The 13,920-nt window shown below is 44.5% G+C and overlaps 1 protein-coding gene across 2 annotated transcripts in view; it reads right to left on the minus strand.

The window, feature by feature from the left end:
* The window catches only part of ARK2N (arkadia (RNF111) N-terminal like PKA signaling regulator 2N), a 46,003-nt gene extending 32,392 nt beyond the window's left edge, over positions 1-13,611 (minus strand). For both annotated transcript variants that reach the window (XM_084305077.1, XM_084305078.1), the window contains exon 1: positions 13,481-13,611. The gene's annotated coding sequence lies outside the window, so the exon portion shown is untranslated. The remainder of the gene's footprint in view (positions 1-13,480) is intronic.
* Between the last annotated feature and the right edge of the window lie 309 nt (positions 13,612-13,920).

Genomic DNA, 13,920 nt, shown 5'->3' on the forward strand with positions numbered 1-13,920 from the left:
TGGCACTTCAAAAAAAAAAAAAAAAGGCATAGACACATAAGGAAAAGCAATATTAAGCTTTACTATTTTAAAATGGCATTTTTGCAGGCAAGGGCAAATAGCACTTGAGCAGCCTAAGAGAGCATAGATGGGTCAGAGAGGTTTTTCTATGCCCTGACAATCCTTCTTGTCTCCCCATCGATCCCAAGCTGCCTGTACGTGAATGCTGCTGCTGCCTGTAGCACAGAGTGAAGCTGCTTCCCTGGTTCAAGATGCTGTGGGTTGTGCTGTCTGCCCTAACCCACTTCAAAACTTCACTTTCAAAAGAATATTAAAGTAGAGGTCGTGTCTCCTTCAGGCAAATGAATGAAATGCTAGATGATGCAACAGATTTATGAAAATAAATATGGGAAACACCAGCTAAGGAAAGAAAACTTAGTTAATAACAGACAACAGAAGAAAGGCACAGGTGACAACTCTAGGTATACTAAATACAAAAAAGGAAACAAAAAAACAAGTAGAAACCCTGTTTCACGTAAAAAAATACAAGAATAGAGTAAGTTTAAAATAAAGGAAAATAGATAGAGAGAAAAACGTTCCCAATATTTGCACTGAGAAAAATTCTCTTGAAACCAACTTAAAAGAAGAATTTCTGGAGATGGTAATTTAATGTAGGTAATAAATATCACGTAAGAGCCCATTTATTTACCAGGCCACAGCCCAGTATCAACAAACCCACATGACGAATACACCTTTGAGACAATGGCATCCCAACGCTGTAATAAAATCAGTATTCCTACATATATCATCTGCAAATCTACATTACCAAATAATGTTCCTAGGAGACATGAAAGCGGAACAGAGATCTGATGAATATATAACTCTTGCCAAGCCACTCACAGCGGGGTATGTACTGTATCTGCTAGTGCAACTCCCAGCTTTTGCTTGGTAATACACTTTGAACAGAAAAATACCTTTCCTAGGAACTTTGAAATGTGATTTCTACTCATGCAGGAACAAACTTAGTTGCTCAAATACATACAGTAAGAATAATAGCCTGGCCAAAAGAAATGCATTTTAAAATTCAAGCTAGTAACCACAGAACAGCTTCTGTACCCTTCACCCTTTTGGTCAGGGGAGCCCAACACAGAGCTAAGGGGTGGCACAAATTGACCAGGGATTTTTTTCTCATGAGTGTCCTACCCAGGAACATCATCTACTCACGAGCCCCAAAGGGAACATAAAGACATCAGTACTTGACCTTCCATCTTGCTGGTCTATCAGACAAAAAAAAACCAACAAACATTATGTTTTATCTACATGTTGCAACCTTGCTGAGAGTCTAAATCCAAAATAAAGCCTTTTGTTATTATGCAGGATCATGTTTTGACTACTCAAACCGCACCAGACCTCTTTTCACTCACGCTGCAAGGATTTTATAAAATTTCCGAGCTTTAACAACCCAAATACAGAGAGTCACAGAACCACAGGACAGTTTCTGTACAACGGGTCTGGTCCGAAGTTCTCTGCTCCCAGCTCCTGCCCACTCAGAGCAGGACCCGTGAGATCGGGCTGGCCACAGCCTGGTCCTGTCCTCAGCCTTGCTCCGGTCCTCAGCAGCCTCCCTCAGGCACCAGGAGTCTTCACGGGTGGTAGAGATGGTATCAAGGACATCCAGCAGCCTCCTCATCCACGGACTCCAGTCTGCCCTGCTGGCTTACGTGATGTCCCTAGCTTCATCTGCAGGAATTCCGGTGTTACTGTGCATAAAAAACTGCACATTTATCTTGGGGGAAGAAGGTTTGTCGTGATTCGAACAGACTTTGCTGTAGGGAAGAATGCAGACTGTGGGGGTAAAATATCTATGCCAAGGAAAGTCACATCTCAAAGAAGAAAAAAAAAAACATTGATTTAGCTCTATTGGAGAAATGTATAGATCATAAAGAGAAATAGACTGTACTGAAAAACGCCCGTCCTTTCTTGTCACTCTCTTTTCTTGCAATGGCATTAGAAAAGGTGATCTCAAAGTAACACAAGAAAAAGAACAGTTTTCTTCTTAAACGAGAACAACATAGCACTGAAAAATAAGCTGTGGTGCTTACAGACACAGATGGATACTTAATTAGATATTGCTCAGAAATGTCACTCTCCTTTCTCAGACGCACAGATATCGACTCAAAAAAGCAATTCTATAAAAACTCCTAGGCTAGCTTTTTTCAACAGATTATTTTATTTTTCAACCACACACAGCAAGCACCACTACGTGGAAACCTTTAAACATCTACCTGTACACGAGAAGTGCTTTCAAGTCACGGACTCGTTTGTAAAAGCAGACAATTTGCTCTCTTTGAAAACTGCACTTTTGTGAAGAAAGTCAGGAGGATTCCAAAGGTCAGACGAGCAGAGACAGCCCAGCCAGTCTCACAGCTCGCTGCCTCTCATCGAGATGTTTTTTACCCCCTGCTCACGAGTGGGCAGTCCTGCTCCCTCCTTTGCTCCAAAGCTGGCTCGGCCTTTCTTGGGTAGATTCACTTCAGCAGGAAAAAACAAAACAAAACAAAACAAAACAAAAACACACACACACCACAAAATACACAAAATATAAGAAATTCTCTGCCAGAGCTGGCAGTAAGACTAGGGAAGGGAGGGCATGGAACAAAGCATCCCTTCAGATAAAAACAAACCTGACAAAAAACTACCTGCAGTTTGATCTCATCACACCTTGAACTCACAGGTTCCAAATCCCCACAGGGGGGACTGCCAAGTATTTCCTTCACAGCACTGTTTGCTCTGAGATTTTTGAAGATAAAAAATGGTTAAAAACCCCCCAAAAAAGAAATTTGAACAGAGGTATTAGTAGTTCCGGAAGAACAACTATTGTGGAATTTATGCTATTAATATATTCTACTGCACAAATAATTGTACCAAGGACAGTATGGATGCTTTTAATCAATAACTGGCCACATGTGCATCCTTCAAAACATTTTTGTTTTGCTTTCAGCAAAGCAAATGTCCTTTAGAATTGTAAATCCTGCCATGTCAGTAGGAAATTTCACCCAAAACAAATGATAAAGCCTGACATACTTAATAAACATCATGATAGCCTCATCTTCTTTGTACGTCATCTTTTTAGGTGTTATTGAACTGATTCATGATAAAGAATGAAGCCTGCGCTCCCTCAGCAGCTGTGGGTACGACAGATTCAGAAGAAGTAAGCCTCTCACAGCAGCTTGCTCTTAAAAGTCACCGTAAAGCATAGAATCACAGAATATCCTCAGTTGGAAGGGACCCACAGGGATCATCAAGTCCAACTCCTGGGTCCCCAGAGGACCACCCCAAAATCAAACCGTGTGTCTGAGAGCATCGGCCCAATGACTTGTGAGCTCTGCCAGGCTCGGTGCTGTGACCACGTCCCTGGGGAGCCCGTCGCAGTGCCTGACCACCTCTGGGTGCAGAGCCTTTAGTTCACTCCTGGCACATTTCACAGAACAGCCCAGGCTGGAAGGAACCTCCAAAGATCACCTGGAAAAGTGAGCCTAGGTGAGAGTACCTAGCACAAAGCACATCTTGAAAACCTCCGCTGACGCAGACTCCACGATGTCCTCTTACCCAGAGGGCAGCAGTTCACTTCTCCCTGCTTATGACTGTTCTTACACCAGTTCCAGCAATTGCTTACATTAAAAAATATACATATATATCTAGCAAAATACTGTCTTTGAATGCCATTTTAGCATTGAAAGAAAAAAAGGTTGAACAACCCACCTCCTCACACCACTAGCCATTCATTCACAAGCTATAATTTGAAAAAAGAGAAACGGTACCTATAGTTATGCAGAAAATGTACAGTTTTGCAGAAAATGTACAGTCTGTGACTAGGTAAATGAAAAGTTAAACTGCAGTGCTGCAGATTAGTTACTTATTTAGAAAACAGAGCTAACTAAAGCAGTCTGCCCAGAGGAAATACACCTTACAGCTCCAGTTGTCATCTAAATGGTTTTACATTTATATGGACCTAAAGAATACAGTGGCTGAAACTTCCATAAACAATGATTTCTATCAGCAGTGGATTATCTCCCCTTTACTGAAAGCAACTGAGCATGGATGGAGTAAGAGCTAAACAAGTTATAGACAAATGTATACAGCTTAGCCCAACAGAACTGTGTAAAAGAGTCTTTTTTTTTTTTTTTTTTTTTAAACAGTAAAAAATGTAAACATTCTGACAAGAGCAGCAGGAGCTCTGAATCAAGCACTTACCTAAAGATAGGGGAGATGGGGAGGGCAGGAGCAGCACACAACCTGGATACTGAGGAGCTGACCATGACACCCAAGACTAATTCATCCTAACAGAACAGTAACTTGGGCAAACACCGAAGTTATGCCCACTTGTGAGTCACACGACCGTGGAGATGTGGAGTTGCAGTGACTGGCCACTTCTGAATGTTTGCCTAAATCCTTTGCAGGTGTATCCACGTGTTTGCCATGCCTTCTTTTTTACTCTAACCAGGCTTCCTAATGCAGCAAGCTCATCAGTGCCATTCTCCTACTAACACTAAGCGTGGATGTGCCAACAACAAAATGCCTAAGTAATTAAAAACTAATCAATCCACAGAATTAGACTACTAAAAAAACCTAACTTGCATGATGACAAGGAAGCAGTGATGCTTTCTGGACTTCCCAACTGCTGTCTTTTGTACTCCTCCACCTCCTCCCCAGGGATACCGCACATTCTTAGCACATGCCTTTTATTTCCCTCTAAGTGTCACACATACCTCTGCTCTTCAAACAACACAAGTGCAACCAGGACTCAATTTAACTCAAGACAGTTGACTCAGCGCTGTGTGGATGTGCGTGCACGATGCTCTAGAGCAGATTTTTCATAACACTGAGCCACCCCCGCATGGATACTGTGTAATTTATATAGTGTTCCTTTGAAAATGCTGCCCTGAAGCTGACTCACGAGCATACAATTCTACCTAAGGCACATTTCTGGGAGTGGAGTTGGCTCTTTATCAGATGATTCATAAATCAGGCCTGGTAGCAACCCTGAAGAATAGGACCCTTTCTGCAAGGGACGTGGTAAGAGAATTGAGGTGTGAAACAAAAGAAGAAAGGATTAAAGTAATGCTCTGTTTCAACTGGTTTTGCATAAACAAACCGAGGTTAAAAATAGGCTGCTCCTACTGTGGGCTCAACAGGCTGGCTATACAAATTATTCAAGGCAGAATAAAAACTACAAGCATATGTATTAAACAAAGGTTTGGGAAGCATCCTTTGAAACCTTTAAAAGCAACATTTTCCATTGTTAATAAGAAACAAGGTTTTACGTTTAAATACTGGTCTTTGCATTCTAATGTTTAATGCACATTTCCTGCCTCTTCCAAATAAAATAAACTGTACAAATAAAAATAAAGTAACTACCAGCTACGGGTTACTTTACAAGTTGACAGAGACTTGCAGAAACATTCACCAGCTGCACCAAAATCCCACAAAAATCACAGTCCTTGTAAAAATAAATCCATTAGCATACAGATAAAGACACATTTACCCTTCTAAAATACCAGTTCTTCCTCAGAGCATAACTGTCTTTCTTCCAAGTGCACAGTGATCTAAAGTTTACAGCACTCTCTACTCCATAAATTGCAGAGGGCATATTTTTATCACTACCTGTTCCTAAAAATTTAAGAGTTTCACTCAGATTTTCTTTATTCTTTCAATAAAACTAGTGGTAGAAATTCATGCTGGGAGAGCCATGCTTCATTTCTTTTTTCCTCTCCCATTTATTAGCTTGCACAAGATCACCCTACTGAGGATAGCCATAGAGATGCACTATCTTTTTGTAAGACTGAGTTTAACAAACTTTCCCATTTCACCTATCCATTTCTATAACTCAAAATAAATGTGCTTCCTCTGTTGGTTCACGCCATTTTAAATAAGCAAACCTCTTCTCCAGAATCATTGGTCCGTTGTTCTACTGTGGTCAATAAAGTAGTGCTCACAGAAATGCCATGTCTTTAAAATTGCTTGGGAACAACAGTAACACTTCAATTCTGGTCTTCAGAGTGCAGATCTGATTTCTATTAAGAACGTTTATCTGTAAAAGCCTGAAAGTAATCACACGTTGCATTACCCACTAATAGCTCAAAAGGCAAGAGCAATGTAACTTCGAAGCACGAGTCATCTCACTGCTGTCTCCGGCAAAATCAAAGCAGATCCAGCACAGACAGGCACAAACGAACACTCTGTACCCTGCTGCTGCTGTTATTTGGAAAATGTGAAGCAGCAGCGAGTGCTGTGGGATACTCACACGGCAGCTCCACAAGTCCTTCAGCCCCTCCAGCAGCTCAGTGCCACGGCGAGGAGGCAGAACTGCCTACCTGCTGCTCCGTCTGCCATCCGCCTTCCCAGGAGGAAGCTCCCTACCTTATCACAGGGCCAGGGGACTGAATGAGATCAGAGAACTACACTCCAGGAGAGCAGGGTTAGCAGCCTAACACAAGGGACAGCAGTGACAGACCTGCAGCGAGGGACAACACCGGACAATCCACCTGATCTTGCAGAAAACCACCCTGTAATTAAACAACCCTTGCGATGGGGAGCACAGACACTCTCAATAACGAGCTGTTTTGTCAAGTTCTGTGCCACTGCTCCCTTCCAGTTAGAGGGCTGCCTGCCTGCTGCAGGGACCGTGCCAGCTCCTGTGCTCCTCCCGCAGCTGGTGCAGCACACGAAGGGACTCACCAGCAGCTCACCATCTCTCAAAGCTACCTAAAAGACAAAGCCGCTCAATAAACTGCCACTGGTATCGATTTATGACAGCCGTCTGTCTTTAACAAAGACGAGTTAACAGACATATTAAGCAAACTTACAGTCTGCAAGTATTTTACCATCAGCCCATTTTACACATCTTTGTCACATATTAGTATGGAAGGAGTAAACGCAAACCAAATTTTGTGTATTTTAAAACTTTGAACACCTAAATTCAATACCAAAACTGTGTTTGTTTGTTTTTTTTTCTAAAGCCAGAATCTTCCTGCCACATGTGGCAGCGACATAAACATTTTATGGTCTGGACAGCTGAAGAACTAGGTGACAAGCCCAGACTTTACACACAGGCTGGAAAGGATCTAAAAGCCAGACCCTCACCTCAAGTTATTTCCTCATCCACAAGTTATTAGCATTCATTTTTTGATTTACCTATTAAGCTAGAAGTGTAAAATCTAAATGCTGTGACATGAAATTGCAGTAGGCATACTACTAAAAAAATAAATGTTATCAATACACTAATGACAAAGTCGTTCGGTCAAATTATGAACATTTTAGCAACAGTAGACATCAACTGCTGTTGGGCCGTTACTGACACCAAAAAGTCTCTTCTTAAAAACTAGTAATAAGAGATACCAATTTATTTTGGTGTCTAACAGATTGCAAATGTAGTCTCTACATGTTCAACATGCTCCTCTGAAGGAAGCTGTTGTTACAGTGCTCTGTCGTGACCTAAGGACTCAGCAAGCCACAGACAGAGCTCCAGCAGGAACAACCTGCTGCCTTCACACTAAGAAAGTTCACCTGTGCTGCTGGACTGTAACCAAGACCACAGCTAACAAGACAGCCAAACTTTGAGTCTGTATTTTTACAAATCCCAGTGCACTGCTCCCTATTTGAGGTTTCCTAAGAAACTACTGTGACAAAAAATACAGGAAATTCTCACGGGACTCAGCAGCCATAGGTGTCTGGATGCAGGCAGTAAGCAAGAGACTGGGGCACGATCTGTTACGGCAGGAGAACAGAGCACATCAGGAAAAAGAACAGTGCAGGAGAGGGTTAATTAGCTTTTGACAGCCAGCAGGTGAATAAATTAGTAGGAAGTACACAGGTTGGTTCTACAACTGAACAAAAGCTGCTCTGGGTATTTCTAACACACAACTGACTGGGTCAGAAGCCAGCTGCATGTGCATTATGAATAATGCTTTTAATGCTGTTTTTACTATCAGATACTTCCTAAAGCATTTACTTCCAGCTGGCACAGGTGAAGAAATTAGACCTTTGCTGTGAGAGGACAACAGACAGACCAGGAAATAGGCATTTCTTTCCCACAATGTACAGAAGACTTTGCATGTATTTGCCTACAGGGATTAAGTATCAGCATACCCAAGAGAACACCAAGTTACCAACTATAAAGAGAGAGAAAGAAAACTGGATGGTAGTTTTCATCAGTACCATGCAGGTAGTAACAGGAAAAAAAAGCCCCACTTACCCTTAAATAAAAAACACTATTTACCCCCAAATGATTTTTGCATTATTGTTCTTTACTTAAGGAAAAAAGCTCAGCTGGAAGAGCTTTCTTAAGAATAACGCTAATAATTAACAATAGAAGATGTATAAGTAACATACATATAACTTTCCTAGCAAAAGGAAATGTAGAAGAAAAAATGGTGTTAAGTCTGGAATATCAATTAAATCCCACTGTGTTCATCCAACACAACCCTATCGTTGATGTAGCTTTACAAATTCCATGGGGCAGTAAAATTCACTACAGGTGTTAAGTAGAACAAGCACTTTCACCTTATAACCCAAAAAAAAAGAGAAATCAAATGCATCATTAAAACAACTTTTAAATTACGTGAGGTCTACAGCTTCATAAGCCCTCAAAAAGTAGCTAGCTGCAATATGATACTCACTAGATTTCCCTAGCTTAGTTTTGCTGTATTCAACAATTTCTGGAGTTTCTGTTATTACAGTGGGTTGATAAAAGCTGTAGATCAAGAATGGCCTGGGATCCAAGGCCTGTGAATCGCTTAAGATGACTTATTAATATCAGTAACCAAATCGTAGAAAATAAAACTTAATTTCTTTTTTTTTTTTTTTAAATAACACATTTATTTTCAACTCCTCATATTCTATGCAATGCTGACCAAAAAGTACTAGGAGTTCTGGGGAACCACAGCTATTGACAACTCAAATTGTATTTATAAGTAATTCAGCTCGTGGGCACCGTTACCTACAAGCTCGTTCTTTCCCACAGCAACAACTTCATTTCCAAAAGACATCCTGTGAAACACAACGAGACCTCAGGCTACCGGCATTTCATCCAGCTCACTTCCTTAGCAGAGTCTCTAAAAAAACAACCCTTATCTTACATTGTATTCCTAACGAGAGTACTCGGGACAGCTTCCTGGCCCAGCCTTTATCACTCTTCCCTAAAATTTTGCTTGTACCAGGTTACTTAGATCTCACTACAGGAGCTGGCATTCCCACAGAGCAAAAACTGGGAGAGTAAACTGAGGAGTCGGGAGATTTCCAGCTGATTAGAAACCATGGTACAGGAGAACCACACTATCTCAATCTTATCTGGCTATCATGTTAAGTTGCTTCTTTTTACTTCAAGTTTGACAGGACTGTTGGAGCATACGGTGCAAACTGCTATCGTGGAAACGTAATATTCCCAATGAAAAAACAATTACTGAAATGGTGGAAACTACTCACAGACAACCGGCACTGCAAAGCCTGGCTCTCAGCTCTTCCCAGCTCTGCTACTGAGAGCCTCTTGGTCTCTATCCATTTTGAATGAATGGAAGTGAAATCTGCTTTCTCTGAAATAGTCCTGGAAGACTAATGACCAAGCACTATGAAATAAGACATTACAGAAGAAACGTGGCAAGAACATTATCCAACCACAGTCAGTTTCTGCCTGCTCACTTTGAGGAAATTATAAAGCATAAAAGCAGAAGAGCATCCTGCAGGATGCTGCAGAAGTTTCATTATGAAATCAAAGCTAAGATGCAAGTACACTGAAACAAAAATGCTAGCTTGAGTCTTAACTACCTGCATTTAACTGAAGTGTCCACCTATTCTTATGACTTAAAAGCTGCCAGACTGAGACCCAACAGCTTTCAGCTGTCTTCTGGGAGACAAGTATCACAAGGTGTGATATGGCCAAAGTCCGTACACTATTTTGTTAATTAAATCCACTTCTGAACATTCAGGAGACAGGCTATGTGGTGAAACTGATTAAAAAATATCTTCTTAAATAAAAAGGGGTACTAGGTTGGATGCCTGGGAATCTAAAGACGACTCACCACACAGCCACGGGCACGTTACTTGACCTCCCTGTGCATTCAGTAACGCATCTGCAACGGTGTAACAGCAACACCTCAGGCACCCAGCTGCATCTCATTTCCAGTCCTGAATGAGTAATGGCCATGTGCCTCAACTGCAGAAACAAAGTCACATCCGTGCAGAAATTACTACACCGTACCAGCTCTGCTCCTGCTCATCAGCCGTGCGAAGGGGGAACACAAACAAGTGCGATCAGGCAACCACAAATTTCAATTCTAACTTCACAGCAACTGGGTGAGCGACACTATCAGTCGCTCCAGGCGAGTTCAGAGATGGACTTGGGATAAAGCAACTGCAGAGGCTTATAGTTACTCTATATCTAAATTAGTATTTAAAGAAAATAAATAAAGATAATATATTCTGTTGTTTTTGTTGTTTCCCCCCCCCCCCCTCAGAACTGCCCGTATGTAGCAGTTACATCCTAGCTCCCAATTTGTAGACTCAAAGCAGAAATTTCTGCTGCAGCTGATCCCGGTGCTGTAACAGCTCAGCTGCCCCGCAGCTACAGCACCTAAGTCAAAAGCTCTGGTTCTCTGCTGAGCTCCACTTCGTGTGCTGGAAAACAGAGCCAGAAGTGGCTTCCTTGCTGACCTACACACAGCCTAAGCTGCAGTCTCAGTGCTGTAATCGTGCAGCAGTTCTTCTTTATCCCCGTGCTCTCTCCCAGCCCCGAGCCCGTCACGCTCTCCCACGGCCGTTTCATTTTTGGTTCCCCACAATGCACAAGTCAGCAAACGCTGTTCAAGTTCTAGTACCTCCTTCCAGGAGAGCCTCTTCTGAGGTGTGAGTTACGTGCTTGAAGTACTGAAATCTCTCACTTTGATCTAGTAAATGTGTTATTAAGCCTGCTGCCCAGCTTCTGTCAATGTTTACGGGTTTGTAAGCCACATGGTCAGCTGCAGGCGAAAACACAGAAGCAGAGATGGACCACAGACCCCGTGCTCAGAAAGTACCATCAACCCACTGCCTTTGAGATGTTACAGCGAACGAGACACAGGTTGATGGAACAACCTACTCATGTGAAAAGTTTCGAAGCTTTCAATGCTTTTAGTGGTAATATTTTGGCCAGAGCGTAACCAGACTGCTCACGCAGAGCGGAGCCACCTCAGCACGGCGTGCGGATGCTCCCACCCTGGAAATAGCTGTTTTTGTGAGATGCTGATATCTTGTGGGTCACAAACGTCACAGGCATCCTTGGTGGAGCAGGGGGCTGATGGGATCATGCGTAAGAGATAGTGAAGAAAGTGAAGAAAATCTGTTCCAGCCTTGGAGGCGAGGTGAAAAAGCCTGCACTGTAAATGTAAACACCCAGCAAGGAGACAGGGGGGGGGGTCAGGAAAAACGAGGCAATTATTTCTTGTTGTTCTGATCAAGTTACACCAACTTATCTCTGTAACGCTTAGCGTTCAAAGCCCCTCACGATTCTCTATATTTACTCTTTGTTCATCCAGTCTTATCTTACCCCACTAATCCCCACCTCGTCCACGCAGCCAGCTGCCCGTTTGCCAGACGCAGGCAGACATCCTTCCTTCCTACCTCCCCGTTATCGCTTACGGCACAGCTCGGCTCACGTGCTGGGACCGCCGCGCATTTACCGTTCCCAACTGCCTTGCGGTCGGCTTCGGGTTTCTTCCCCTTTTGCTTCCCCCCACGGTACCCACCTCGACGCATCCGCTCATTTCCAAGCTCATTTTTTGTGTGCTTCGGGTTTTTACTGAGCGGGCAGCCCTCGTGCAAGAGCAGAGGGCCAGGCTGCGCCACGCGCTGTGCGCAAGGAAAGAGCCCTTTCCTCTTCCTGATTTCTCAGGAATTTCTCATCGCACCTCTTTGTGAAGCCTGTGTGCTAGCCAACTAGCAATTAGCTCGAAGAGCAAACAGAAATAGTCAACACATTATAATTAAAAATTCAAGTGCTTAAAATGAGTCACAAGTGTTATTCTCATACTTGAGCACAAATACCAGCTGCCTGTACTCACGTACTGCCTTCCTTCACCCCTCGTCCCTCCTCCCAAGCCACACAGACAAAACACCAGCCTTGCTGGTATGCCAGAACCACAGAGAGCAACCTTTTATTAGCTTTTAGTAGCCACATAACCACCTGCTTTGGAGCTTCCTTCGCCAGCAGCAGGCTCCTCTAGGTCACCGGACACATGAAATGCTCACAAAACTGCTGAAAACCGACTGCCGCGAGGGAGATGAGCTCACTGCACTTCATCCCACTGCTCCTGCACCAAGGGTTTACCTGCCATCTGAGCTCCATGTGGGGCATCTGGGTTTAGCAAACACGCCTCACAAGCAACTTCGTGTTCTCCTCAGAGGTTGTTACACACTTACTGCCTCCACAAAGGCAGCTCTCCCTCCTCCAGGGCAGCAGGGAAGCTGCTCCTCTCTCAGAAATGGTGATTATGGGTGCAAAGGGAGGCAGGAGGGCCACACGATGAGCACCTCAGAGGAGCACCGTGTTCCCACTTATTTGGAGTGCATGGTGTATCACCAAGGTCAGACCTTGGGTTTATTAACCGATCCAGGCAACTGAAAACACTTCAAGACAAACATTTTAAGTGTAAATGTTTGTCTGCTGTTCTAAGGAGAGAGATAATACATTTGCAGTTAAAGTTTTTAGCGTGCAAACTGCAAGTATCCTGTCCTGTAAGAAGACTGCTATTCAGTCTTAAGCTTGACAAGTACCAGAAAAGACTTAAAGCCAAATAAAAATCTACTCGGAGGGGAGGCGTTTAAGAGAAAACTTACTCTTTTCAGGAGACAATTACAGGTCCAAAGCTTTACTGCTCATTCATTTTTAAAAGCCAGAACTACGGTAAAAAAAAATAACAAACCAGGACTTACACTTTCGCCACAGCCCCTCCACGTCCAAGCTGCTGGAGCCCTTGAGGTGCAGCGGGGCACTCTGTGCTGGCAGGGAGGTGCCAGTAAAACCCAGTTTAACCCAGTTATCGCCTCACACAGGTACCTACAGATGTCAACACGAGCAGCTGGACCCCGCCACGGAGGAACCAGGGCGTGAGCACGGCCAGGGCAGGCTGTGAGCCCCCTGCCAGAAAAAAAAAAAAAAGAGGGGGCGAGACCTCCCCGAGGGGTCCGAGGAGGTGTTTGGCGGATAGCCTCGATGCCAAGCTGTGAGACTGGGGAACGCGCCTGGCTTCCCCCAAATAAAAATAAAATTAAAATTAAAAATTAAAAAAATCGCCCCCCTGCCGCCCCGCAGACCCCCAAAAGTTGTGCTTTCCTCCCCAAAATCCCTCTCTCTCTCTCACACACACACACACAAACTCCCACCCCCCTCAGGGAGCCGCCACACCGTGACGGGACGCGGGGTAACGGCGGCCACAACGGCCGGGCCCCGCCCGCTCCGCCCAGCGCTCACCTGGGCGCCGAGGGCCCCTCCTGGCCGCCTCCTCCTCCCCCCCGGGGGGGTAGCGGCTGGGGCATGGACGGCCGGGAGGAGCCGGGGGGGGTCTCCGCTGCCGCCCCGACACCGGAGAAAATGTCCCCGGAGGCCGCGGGGCTCCGCCGCCCGCCGTCACTTCCGTAGCCGGAGCAGGCGAGCGCCGAGCAGAGCGGCCGCCGCCCCGCAGCGCCTCGCCGCGGCGGAGGCCGGGCAGCGGGAGAGGGGGGAATGGCGGCGGGGGGAGCGGGCGGGAGGGGATCCCTCAGGCGGCTCCCTCCTCAGGGGAGTGTGGGGTGAAGGGAGAGAGGCGTGTGTGGGAATAAAGGTGTGTCCTGAGTGTGGTTTTTTGTCCGAAAGAGGGGGTGTTGGGGGGTGGTGCGGAGCGGCCAGTGTTTGTAGGAAATAGACAATTTGTC

Source organism: Netta rufina (genome assembly GCF_964035555.1).
Source record: "Netta rufina genome assembly, chromosome: Z".
Classification (NCBI taxonomy): Eukaryota; Metazoa; Chordata; class Aves; order Anseriformes; family Anatidae; genus Netta; species Netta rufina.